This window comes from Cupressus sempervirens, chromosome 10 (genome assembly GCF_028749045.1).
Source record: "Cupressus sempervirens isolate cs-2001-9-10 chromosome 10, ASM2874904v1, whole genome shotgun sequence".
Taxonomy (NCBI): domain Eukaryota; kingdom Viridiplantae; phylum Streptophyta; class Pinopsida; order Cupressales; family Cupressaceae; genus Cupressus; species Cupressus sempervirens.
Genome location: NC_143127.1, coordinates 976,199,444 through 976,213,382, shown reverse-complemented (window position 1 = coordinate 976,213,382; position 13,939 = coordinate 976,199,444).

Here is a 13,939-nt window from a genome sequence, read left to right as displayed (position 1 = left end):
TCCCAACCAATTATTGCTTTCACAATTTGCTCTGCAAGATTCAATGTCTTGGTTTTGCATTCTGATGCCATGTGTCCATGTTGATTGCAATTGTAGCATTTTTCATTGCTCCAACATTTGTTTGATGTATGACCTATCTTACCATAGTGATTGCAAGTAGGTCTTTGATTCTTTTGAGTAGCTCGTTTGGAGGATTCACCTTCTTCTTTGTATCCAATTCCTGCTTTTCCCTTTTGTCTATAGAGATTCTGCTCATTCAATTGATTCATGTCTTCTTGGGATTTCATCATCCTTTCATTGATTTTCCTTTTGAAATTTAGATCATTCTACAATCTTTCATTCTATGATCTCAGGTTCATGATTTCTTCATTTGCATTGGTGAGCTGATTGATGAAGTCAATCTACTAGAGGGATAGATGTTGAATCTCATTATATTTTCCTTCCATTTATGCTTTTTTTTTTTGTTTTTCTCTTCCATGATTTCACATAGCCTTATTGAATAGATTTCTTGCTCTCTTCTTAGTTTCCTCACTTCTTCTTATAGTGAACCATTCTTCTCTAGGAGTTCCTTGATTGCATCATTTGCTTCATCTGATTTGTGAATGTCTTCAATTCTTTCTTCAATGTAGAGATGATCATTCATTTGATTTGCAGTTTCCTTTCTTCTTTTTAGGGATTGGGAAAGTTGTTCCTTAACTTTCTTGAGTTTGGCAATGGCCATTTCCATATCTAGCTTTTCATTGTCAATGGCTTTGTCAAGCCTGAATATCTCCATATCCTTGATCTTTGCTCAAGCTATTAAACTTTCTCCTGAGAACCACAAAGCTCTGATACCGATTGTTGGAAATATTCAAGACTATGCTAAGTTACTAAGAAGGGAGGGGTGAATCAGTAACTTCTAAAACTTTAACAATTTCAATTCTTAATCCAATAATCCAATTAGTAATATGATCTAATTGCATGCATGAGAAACTGAAAACATGAAAGCATCCATAACACTTTGACACAAAGATTTGGTGACCCAAAAACTTTCCAAATAGAAGTAAAACTAGGGTGAGGATGATACCCACAAACTTTAGTACTACAACATAAAGTTGGCCTATTAAGGCTTACATTGATCACTTTTGATGATCTATCCTGTTAGGTGCAATTAGGACTGCTAGGTCCACCCCGTGAGAGGATTTTACAAAGATACAATGAAGTATGCACTTGGTAAAGAGATTTATGAAAGACTGTTAGGTCTACCTTATTAAAGGATTTAACTGGTTCACCTATTAGGATGAAGCAGTAGTAGATCTCTGATTTGCAACTAGGTTTGTTGAAAGAAATTAATTTGTGTACTGATAACCTTTTTTTGATAGATATGCCTTTGTCAATCCTTATGTTTTTATGGCCTTAACAATTTTCTTTTTTTTTTGCTGCATTTATAACTTGCATTTGCGCATACACATTCACATTGCATTGATATGGTATAATGTATTACATATATATACCAATTATCCAAATTACATAATCACAAAGTCAACCATGATATAAGTTAACATAAATAGTACAAAGTTGGCCCACATGAAGACACACGGGTTCTAAAGACTGACTTGGTGAGGTTCTGATACTCAGCATCCATTGTTAATTCTCAACATCAACATGTACTCGGTAGACGTAGAAGCTTAGTCTATACTGATCACTTTCAAGTAGTCTTGAACTCGGTCTGCACTGGTGACTCAATAGATATTGTGCAACTCGGCAAACACTGAATCACTTGTTAACATAGAGTAGCTCGATTAATATTGGCTTCCCATCACATGAACTATGAACTCGGTAAGCATTGCAATGCTCAGTAACCACTGATAAACTTGGCATATACTAAAATGAACGGTTTAAATTGTTGGACTTTACACTGATTGAATCTGCTCAGTAACTATTGGGATTTGTCCTAAGGACTCGGTAGCAAATGTAGAACTCGATAACAACTAAAATGCTTGGCAAACACTGTAAACTATTCAATAAGCTCGATAGCTATACATAATCTGAATAAGTGTATGTCACTAATAAAAAACTTGACTGATATGTCAACAGATCTTTCATGAACTTCAACATGGTATTAGAGCTCCAAATCTTCATGCCTCCATTCTATTTATGAGAAGTCTGGCTTGGCTTTCAGATCTATGCTTTTTCTTTAAGAGGGTTTCATTTTTTAGAGTTATTTTGTATTGAATTTGGTGGGTCACTAATTTTTGGGTCACTTTGAGCCCAAACAAACACCACCATTGAGTTTAGAGCACCCAAAAACCCTTATTTTCATATAAAATTTGTCCAATTTGGACATAGTTGGAATTTGAGGCTAAACAATATTACTCCCAAATTGGGCACATTTCTTGAGGCTACAATTCTTTGATTTTTTTGTATATTTCTCGAGATGGAAAAATTCTAATTTTGCATGCAAATTGAGTTTTTCGTTCAAAAATCAAGATTTTTGGGGTGCGTAAATCGATAAAACTTTAGAATAGAATTGGCACACTTCTTGAGGTAATTTCTATATTGTTGAGCACACTTTTGAGACATTCTAGCATAGATCTCGAGGTAGTGATTTTTTTCTTTTCCAACATTTTTTTAAACCTACATGTGGTTTTCTAGCCATAACTTGCTCATTTAGACTCCATTTTTCGATTCGAAAAAAAGTGCCAAAAAGTTGATTTGGTGTAGTTTATTTGGATTTTTGATTTTGTTTGGTGGCCTATTGTTTCTGTCAAAGTCATAATTTCTTTTTTGCACTCTAAGAGACATATTTTGAGACATTCTGTTTTCTAGATTCTACTCCAGACACATCCCATTCAGTTTTTTGATTTTCTACATTTTGATCGATATCTTAGTTGTTTTAGGTTCAGGGATCGATTTTGTTGTTTCGGATATTTTTTCATGGGTTATACTATCTATTGTATTATCCTTATGTCTCTTTTGATCTTTGTTGACATCCTTTTCTAGTATTTTTGCAAATTCATTGAGATAGAGTGCGACTCTATTGCATTAGGATCTTGCACATCTTTATGTTTTGTTGTACATGCACTACATTAAAAAGTACCTTTGGGGGTTTTATGTTGGCCATATTCACCATCTTCCTTTGTCAAGTGAGTTTTCCTTCCATGATATTAGCCTCATGATGTGTTGATGACACGTGTCATGATAGTTGTTTGTACTTCTTTTGTGCTCTCGATGTTCCTGGTTCTTCTTTGTCTAGGAGATATTGCATTCAGTTTTAGTGTTCATGTCTTACCTCTTAGCATATATTGGTTTTATCACTTTCTTGGTTTGATGGATTGAACTATGTATTCAGTATTTAATCCTATGAACTAGGCAATTGTAGTGGCTAGATACCTATGCATTTCAGTGAGATGGATCATTTACCATATAAACATTCTTTCATTCCTATTTTTGGAGGCCATGAAGATACCTTCCATCTTTGATTGATCAACTCTTTAGACTTAGGCTTCTCTACCTAGTCATGTTCTATACAGTGGAGGTTCTTTAGATCAACAATTTGGTAGTGTTTGCAGCTTCATGCTTCAGTAGTATTCTTCATGATCATCTTTTGTTCCTATCTTTTGGAACATTCTTTCCATCTCTTTTTGGAGTAGGGTTTTTCCCATGCAGTTTTCTCTATTTCTCCTCTTTTCAAAGATTTGGTTGTGCTTGGGTGCCTCATCAGGCCTTGTTGTCGGGACTCAAATTTGCTTTCCATATTAGTTTTTAATTTTTTAGCTACTCCCTAAGTTTATCTTAAGGGGGGGTGTTAGAGTAATACGATATTGCCTTATTAATTAAATCATTTTGATTTAATTATTAAGTCACTTATTATCTCTAGTTTACTTAAGATAAACATTAGGCATATAATAATTAAATATTATCATGCAACCTAGGTTTTACTTGTTAGGGTTTTGATCTCCTTTTATAAGGATTGATCTCTTTGTAGTTTATTCATTCACTTTTGATAATAGAAATCTCTCTTTTTTCTCATCAAGAATGTCTCATCTGTGGATCTGGGAATTCCAGCCTCCCTAGCTTTTGTGTCTCTCTTTCTATGACAAGTGTTTGCATGTAGGTGATTATTGGGAGCTGTGGGGTTGATCTTTCATGAACTTCAACAAATCTTTGCTTTGTTTAGCAACAATCCTTTAGGTTGTTTAATGTATATTTCTTATTCTAGAATTTCATTTAGAAATGTTGCCTGCACATCCATTTGATAAACTTTAAAACTTTTATAAGTTGCATATGCTAGTAGTATCATAACTCCTTCCAATCTAGCAATTGGTAAAAATTATTTCTCCATATTCTATTCCTTCTTCTTGTACATAACCTTTGGATACTAATCTAGCATTATTTCTTATGACTTCTCCATTTTCATTTAGCTTGTTTCTAAAAACCCTCTTTGTTCACTACAACATTTGGAATCAATTTATGATGTCCATTCATCATAACAAACAATGAAAAATCATTTGCATTCCAACAAAAAGGGTCTTTGCTAAAACTGGCATTGAAAATTTGGACAATAGCCTAAACCGTCAAACCTCTAACATCTCAAGTAGTCATCATGGATTTGATATCATCATAATGTTGACACCCAGGCTGTCAAAAAAGAACATGCAAAAGAAATTTGTTAGGACAATTGTTCTATCAAGGTAGCATCAGATTACTAATAATAACTTTATCACAACCATAGCATCCTCATTAGATGACCTATCAAAAATTATTCTATACTTGTCATAATTCCAATGACCTGTGCATGCTACTTTTGAGAAAGCAAGCTGAGGGCAATAAAACCACAATCCATATGCATGGATAGTAGGTAAAGTTGAAAAAACATAATTTCTAGTACAAGTTTTCATTTCTATTAGAGGTGGATAGGTGTTTTAGGTTATTGACCATTGCAAACATCAGAATTCCAACTCCTATAGGTGAGAGAATGCCCTTAGTAAGCCAACAAATCAATACAATGAAAAGTCTAGAAGACTACCAATTAAAATAGCTATGAACTCCCCTATTAGAAAACCACCAAGGATTTTTTATCACTTATAATTTTTTGAATTTCCTCAACATTTATAGTCTTTACCTAGGCATATAAGAGTTTCTTCGAGAAGATATATGCATAGGGGATGAGCATGTGAATTGTCAAAGCATTTCTAGGAGCTTGAGTCAACCCCAAATGCACCAATGATGATTTTGTGAGATTTGGATACTGCTACTACATTTGTGGTTGGGTCATCACCCAACAATACTTTAACAAATTCTATGTACTTGTCACCCATGTACATATCATCTCTTATTAACTCTTATATACACACTAGTACATTTGACCCTATTTTTTGACCAAAATTTTTGACCATCTATTAAAATGGTTTAGATTGGTCGCACTATGCAAGGAAAAATATGTTTGTTTTAAAATCCATGCCAATTTCGACCAACACGGGCTTCATATTGTTTTGAAAATGAAAAAGGTCGATGCCCTATTTCATTGTCAATGTGGTTGTTTGATGTTTTACTGTTGGGGTTTCAGGGTTCAGAGAATAACATTGTGATTGTTTCCCTCGTAAGATCCAATGATGATAGAAATATTGGATATCTAGCTAAGCAAAATAGGCTGTGTGTTTCTATATCGCGAGCAAGAGGAGCACTATATTTCTGTGGCAATCAGAACTTGTTGTTAGATTTCAAAGAACGAGATTGTTTGAGCGAGGAAATATATTTTCGTTATCCAAGACATCCTTGCGACCCTCCTTTTGTTCTGCACATTAAAGATGCATCTTCTTTCAATCCTTTGTTCTACACATGGCCTTGTTGGGCTCTTCTCCAATGCGGTCACCTATGTGAAAGCACTTGTCATGATGGTAAGCATTTTCTCTATATACAACAAGTTCTTTTTCACTTCAAAGATTGTGGTCACGAAGCAACAAAGAATTTCTCATAAGATGAGGAAACATAGCTCTGTTTGGAGGAAATAAGCTACGCGTTTGATAAGTGTGGATCTTCATCAAATCTCTGGTTTCTCTGGTTAGTCCTTGGAAGCAGAATCCAGGTATGTAGTTTGGATCTTCTTTTATTTTTCAGGCCAAGACCAAAGATATATGGCAGGATGGAAGATAGTACCTAAATATCTAATGTCAAATGTCCCTTCAAATCAAACAACTCATAAAAATTATTGCATGCGCTTGAATTGCAATAAATCTTCTCTTAATGCATTAAGTGTAGTTGGTAAATTCTTTTATCTACTATACTGTAGATCACTGCCTTATGTGTCAACAAATAGAATCAATACCATGAGGAAAAATACAAAACCTCCAGCAGACCCCTCAAAGAAAAGTACCCAAAGGAGATACCACTGAAAAGAATTTGAAAAATTCACGGTACTTTCCTGTAAATTTTTCCCATCTTTTCTCATGTATATACATAGACATAGGAAAAGAATCATTCTCTATACAACAAGCTTTGATCTTTTGATCTGATATATTGACTTTAAGATTGGAACTCGTTATCTTCTTTTCATATTATCTAAATCGAACTGTGTCTCCTAGCAAGCATCCATAACTTTATCCCAAATTTTTAATCATATTTGCTACAACTCGTGTGAAAAAAATGAAATTGTAGATGGGCTACTCAGATCCAACACTCTGTACAACCATTTTAGAACAAGAAGCATTTTCATATCTGCATTTTATCTTGTGTTGTGCTGCATTTAAGGAAGCCTTGCATATGATAAATTTTCTTGTGTGAAAGCTCCACAAATGGTTGTGTAGGTGTGTCTATGACATCAACAACACAAAACAAAACTCAAGGATAGCTCTTCAAAGAGCAAAGGTAGCTACTCACTATACAGAAGCATTTTCCAAATGTTTTTAAGTTTATCAGCATATCCCTGCATCCCCTCTATGTAACTACTACTATTGAAAATAGATAAGAAAGACTTAGAATCAATTGAAAAACAACACACGATAATCTGATCAACTACATAAGAACTTCATTCAAATCAGGTCAAGTGAATCACACAAAGATTCTGCATGATTTTCTATTGTTGAGAATGTCGATGAGAAAAAATGATCACAGGTTGCTAGTTGAATATTATGACCCAACCAAAGAAGAAATATTTTTATAATGAAATGCACCAAGACTGCTTTCCTACAACTGCCACTCGAATCCATAATTGCCTATGCATAAACAGATAGCATTAATAAAATGTATAATATATGTTCAAAACAATGATTGATAAGATACAATAAGTAGGAGGTATTTTTCCACAGCAAGTCAAATTGTGATATTGCTATCAAGGTTTAATTGTGTAATTTTTGAGTCAAAGTCATTGACCCATATTTCATGACTAGTGGTTCACCAAAACCATCTCTCATGAGAATGAACAGAACACTTAGCACTCATTGGATCTAGGTGGTGCTCACAAAGGTGAAGCACTGAGACTTCTTGGGAGGTTACCCATCCCAGTACTACTCCAGCTTGAGTGCACTTAACTACAGAGTTTCATCCATGGTTAAATCCACTCTACTTGCAACTCCATTTGCAAAACCTTCATCAAGTGTTATGCCTTATGAACCATTCATTAGAAAGCCCCTTAAGCATATCAATTGATAAGTAAGAGTTATTTTTGCACAAGTCAAATTGTGATATTGCTATCAGGATTTAACTGTGTGATTTTTGAGTCAAAGTCATTGACCCATATTTCATGAGTAGTGGTTCACCGAACCCATCTCTCATGAGAATGAATGGAACACTTAACACTCATTGGATCTAGGTGATGCTCATAGAGGTGAAGCACTGACACTTCCCCGAAAGTCACCCATCCCATAACTACTCCAACTTGAGCACCATAACTACTGAGTTTACTCTATGGTTAAACGCACTCTTCTTGGAACCCTATTTGTAAAACCTTCACCAAGTGTCGTGACTTATGAACCATTCATTAGAAATCCCCTTAAGCTCATCAATTGATAAGTAGGAGATATTTTTCCACAAGTCAAATTGTGATATTGCTATCAAGATTTAACTGTGTTTTTGAGTCAAACTCGTTGACCCATATTTCATGAGTAGTGGTTCACTGAACCCATCTCTCATGAGAATGAATGGAACACTTAGCACTCAATGGATCTAGGTGATGCTCACAGAGGTGAAGCACTAAAACTTCCCAGGAGGTCACCCATCCTAGTATTACTCCAACTCTAGTGCACTTAGCTATGGAGTTTCCTCTATAGTTAAACCCACTCTGCTTGCGACCCCATTTGCAAAACCTTCACCAAGTGTTGCGCCTTATGAACTATTCATTAGAAAGCCCCTTAAGCTCATCAATTGATAAGTAGGAGATATTTTTCCACAACAAGTGAAATTGTGATATCACTATCAGGATTTAACTGTGTGAGTTTTGAGTCAAACTCATTGACCCATATTTGATGAGTAGTGGTTCACCAAACCCATCTCTCATGAGAATAAATGAAACACTTAGCACTCATTGAATCTAGGTGATGCTCATAGAGGTGAAGCACTGAGACTTCTCGGGAGGTCAACTATCCCAGTACTACTACAACTTGAGCGCGCTTAACTACAGAGTTTCCTCTAGTTAAACCCACTTTGCTTGCAACCCCATTTGCAAAATCTTCACCAAATATTGTACCTTATGAACCATTCATTAGAAAGCCACTTAAACTCATCAATTGATGAGTAGGAGATAATTTTCTACAACAAGTCAAACAAAGGCAAGATACTCCTACAATGTATGCATAAACCCGCAAGAGCAAACAATGCTCAAGATGGGGCCATAACATAAAGAAATAATTTCTCAAAGATTGTTTACTAAAAATCTAAGTTACTGGCCTTCGTAGTGGTTTGGGTTCAGGTTCATAGGTCTGGTTTGAGGAGTTTATCAAAAAGAATCTGGTGTTGAGTTCGTCAATACAAAAACATTTAAAATAAAAAATATGCATATTTGCAGCAGTATTTTAGTTCAAAATACTAATGATATATTAGTGAAACTCAAATTTTATAATATATACTAAAATTAAATAATAATAATGTCAATTGTCAACAGTGAGTCATCATTTTAAAAATAATAATATGGGACTTACAAAATATCATCACCATCTATATTAGATGATATAGGTAGTGGTAAATTAGAAGAACCACAAATAGGGCTCCACTAGCATTGGCATTGGCACTAGCACTCTAATGCCCACAAATTTTCCCATAGTCATCATCAACATCAAGTGCAACAAAGTGGGAAGTGGAAGATCCAAGTCAATATGTTATGGGCTTATTATCTCAGTTTCTTGTGTCCCCTCTTAGCCACTTTGTTTAAGGAGTAGTAGATTTTAATGCACGTAAACCAAGTCCTTTTCCTTTTTTCAGTGTAGCCAATTGCACTTTACTAAGAAGATCCAGAAGTGTGTGATCCAAGTCCTCACAAGTCTAGATGAACTAGCAAGCTATTGTGACAAAATATAAGGGTTAAGAATTAAAAAAAAAAAATTATGATATTGCTATCAGGAAACTTTGTAGTTAAGTGTGCTCAAGCTGTAGTATTAGGATGGGTGATCTCCCATCAAATCCTGATGCTCCACTTCTGTGAGCATCACCTAGATCCAATGAGTGCTAAGTGTTCCAATCATTCTCATGAGAGATGGGTTCAGTGAACCACTACTCATGAAATATGGGTCAATGAGTTTGACTCAAAAATCACACACTTAAATACTGATAGCAATATCACAATGTGACTTGTTGTGGAAAAATATCTCGTACTTATTAATTGATGAACTTAAGGGGCTTTCTAATGAATGGTTCATAAGGCACAACACTTGGTGAAGGTTTTGCAAATGGAGTTGCAAGCAGAGTGGGTTTAGCCATGGAGGAAACTATGTAGTTAAGCATGCTAGAGCTGGAGTAGTACTGGGATGGGTGACCTCTTGAGAAGTCTTGGTGCTTCACCTCTGTGAGCATCACCTAGATCCAATGAGTGCTAATTGTTCCATTCATTCTCATGAGAGATGGGTTCCATTCATTTCATTAAATATGTATCGATGAGTTTGACTAAAAAATCACATAGTTAAATCCTAATAGCAATATCACAATTTGACTTGTTGTGTTAAAATATCTCCTACTTATGGATTGTATCTTATCAATCACCATTTTAGACATATATTATACATTTTATAAATGCTACCTATTTATGAATAGGCATTTATGGATTGGAGCAGTAGTTGCAGAAGAACAATCTTGATTCATTTCAGTATAAAAATATTTCTTCTTTAGTTGGGTCATAATATTCATCTAGCAACCTGTGGTCATTTTTTCCTGTCAACATTCTCAATAGCAGAACAAAATCATGCAAAATCTTTGTGTAAGTCACTTGACCTGATTTGAATGAAGTTCTTATGTAGTTGATCAAATTATCGTGTGTTGTTTTTCAATTGATTCTAAGTCATTTTTCTACTTTTTGTTATTGAAGAGTCATTTCATAATTCGATTCATCCTCACTGTGATCACTGTCGATGTATTGGTAAGAATCGCCAAATTTCTCTCTGCCAAATTTTTTTTTTTTTGTGGATCAGAAGTATTTAATGCTCATTCCTTGATTATAGAGTTAATGATGATGTTTTCATTTTGTTTTTAAGTTTAGAAGTTTGACATTAGGAAGTTTTGAGATCCCAATTGAGACCCCCAAATCACCTTGCCAACTCATGAGGGTCACTGTTCAAAAGGCACTTAATTAGTTTGGAAACAGTCAATTCATTTAAGCAACAGCTATTTGACTTTTGTAATTGGTCTTAAACCATAACAACAACAGATTGATGAATAAATGAGTCTTACTCATCTCAATGTTAGTTGGATTTGCTTTAGTATTGCTGATGTAACAAACCCGGGCAGTTGAACTTAGCAGCTCTAAAAGCATGTGTAGTAGGTTAAGATATGGGCAACCTTAACTTGTAGGTTGATGTATGGTAGCAGTTTCAATATTGTTCCAGCAATAGATGTTAATCTTGCAGAATAAATACTGGATCAGATTTGAGTTACACCTTGGATTTCAGGCATATTGCATGTATTATGAGTTAAGTTGAATTTACAATGTCTCGTTTTGTACAAAAAAATCTAATGTATATTGTGATGTAAACATAGATAGTCTATTCTAGTTATTGTTTTGTACAATTTTAGTGAAAGACACACAAGTCAACAAACTTCCTATTGATGTACTTTGTTGGATTAAGTGAAAAGTTAATAATCAATTGTATTTGTCAACTTTTAATAAAGAAATGAAGCAATGGCCAGACTGCATTTAATATGACTGTTTTCTTTCATTTATTGATGTATTTTTCCCATCATTTATTGACAACATTTTTATGACTTTTCCCTATCATTGGTTAAAACTAAGGACGGAAGACGTAGAATACATATAATTTTTTTAAAATTTAAGTACAACATAATCCTAATCAATAACATTGTCCTAGTAATGATGTAATAAATACCTATAATATAGATTCTTTAGAACATTATATGGATTTTTCTAATATAGCTACACAAATAAAGTTTTAAGTAAAAAAGAGATAGAGTTCACTCTTATGTGCAACTCCTCTTTCAGCCTGAGGGTTGGCTGTGAAAAATCATCTAGTACCATTTTGAAAACAATTGAAATTTTAAATGACAAAGAACAGTCCACAAAAATTGAAGTTGAAATGGGATATCTTGACTGCATGGGTTTAAGAACGCTTTTTAGTTTAGAGAGAAGCTTGTGCATTTTTAGCTAAATCTCTTATGATATTTTTTGTCTGGCATTTCAAAGTGGAAACTCATAGATCACTTTCTTTATTTTGTAGGTACTTGATGCAACAAGCGATGAACCTTGGGGTCCACATGGGATGGTTATGGTTGAGATTGCTCAGGCTACAAGAAATTTGTAAGACAATCTTTAGGGTTTTGCATCAAAGCTCTCACACAGATTTACATTTCTTTTTGGCAGTCATCCAACAAATAATGGATAAAGCAATTTTTATTTGATGCAACATTGAAAGCCAGTTGGTTATGGGTGTTCTTTGGAAAAGGGTTAGTGACACCAGCAGAAACTGGCATCATGTTTACAAAGTAGATTGTTCTGATCCTTCTCTGGCAGTTAGTAATTTCAAGCTGCATATACTTGGTTCATGCCAAAAGTCAACAATAGTATATGACTTGCGTGAGCTAACATTTGTAATTTTTAAAAACATGTTTTTTTTGCAATGGAAGTGTTCCTTTTTTTATCTTCTACCAAAACTACAAAATTGATTTTGTTCTCATCTTATGGCACCTTTGGAGTTGTAAAACATTCTTTTAAGAAACTCATCTTTTGTCATTTCAAGGCATTGACTATTCTAGAATATCTCGTGGCAAATGGATTTGAATGTGTCGTTGATGAACTATTGGAACACACTTTCCAAATTTTAGTATAAGATGTCCCAAGACTGTCTTTTTGTTGGCTAGAAAACTTACATTGGCCAACTAAAATTAATTTACTTATATGTTTGATTCTTGCTCTGTTCTCTGCTATATATTGAATATTTCTAGGTTGTTATATTCAAATATTTGAGATTGATGTTTTAGCTATGAGATTGACAGTTGGAATTTTCATTGATTAGACACTTTCAGATTTTGAGTTTGTTGAACCAAACAGTTAGGATCAGGGAATCAATGTGATCTTAATGTAATATCGGTGGACTCTGTTTTTGATAAAAAAGAAACCAAAGACTAGGGGGCTGGCCCTTTACAACAGTGGTGGAACAACCATCAAAAAACCTGTTGGCAACCAACACAAGACCACTTGGCAACCAATACACAACCAAACAACCCCCCTAACATTTCATATCAAAAATATCATAAATAGTATACCACTATATAGAGTTACTAGTATTCCTACTTTTAAAATCAGTAGAGTTTAACAAATTAACAAAAAACATGTTGGTGGTTATCGCATCATACCACCTACAACCCATAAACAAGTTCAGTATAAAAAACAAAACCATCAACGTCATATGAGGAGAGACTAGAAGAGTACCAAAAACCAACAAAAACTAGAAAGCCATTAACTAGCCTCCTTTTTCTTTCCCTTCCTAGCCATGAGAACCTTGGCCCAGTCATTAGCAAGGAAGCTATAAAGAAGCTTCATATCCTCATTTCCTAGGTTCTCCTCCTCCAAGATATTAGCCAATAGTTGAAGAGTGGTAGCTATTGCATGTGTCACTTTGAAAGTGAACTTGGAGAAAAGGTTGAATTCCTCTTCCATCACCGTGTACCTGTCCATTAGCTCCTTGTGTTCCTTGCGGGTAACAGGTTCATTCTCTTTGGTTTCTAGCTGTAGGGTTCTGCTACAATTCTCTAGGAGTTTTTTCTTAACCTACACATCATAAATGTTAGCATGACCTTTTAGGTTCTCCTAGCCCTCTTTACCAACTAGGGAGGAAATAGTGTCAGGGGATGCATTGGTGATATTGGTGTTCTCTTGGTTGACATCGGATGACAGGGTAATGGTGGTAGAGACATGTGTGGGGTTGGGGAAGGGGTCCTTAGTAGTGTTGTCTACCTCAAAGTCCCAGGTACCATCAAAGGTATCAATCATCCCATTTCTCCACATTTTTATCCATCTCCTCTTTCCCCTTATCCATACCATCCCCTAAATTCTTGTCACTCTCATCAGAGTTGGTATCATCCTCCTCCTCTTCTTGAGAGCGAGTGGCTATTTGTTTGTATCGACCCCAAGTCTTATCAATTCTTCCCAACATTCTTCTACTCCCACAAACTTCCTCATTTGAGTCACTTTAAAGTTTCCCTAGGAGATCCCATTGAGTAGAACCTCAAATAAAGTGGTTTCCACCAGAGTTTTTATTAGGTTCGCAATATCCCTTCTGAACCCAACTTGTTTTAGAACTTCATA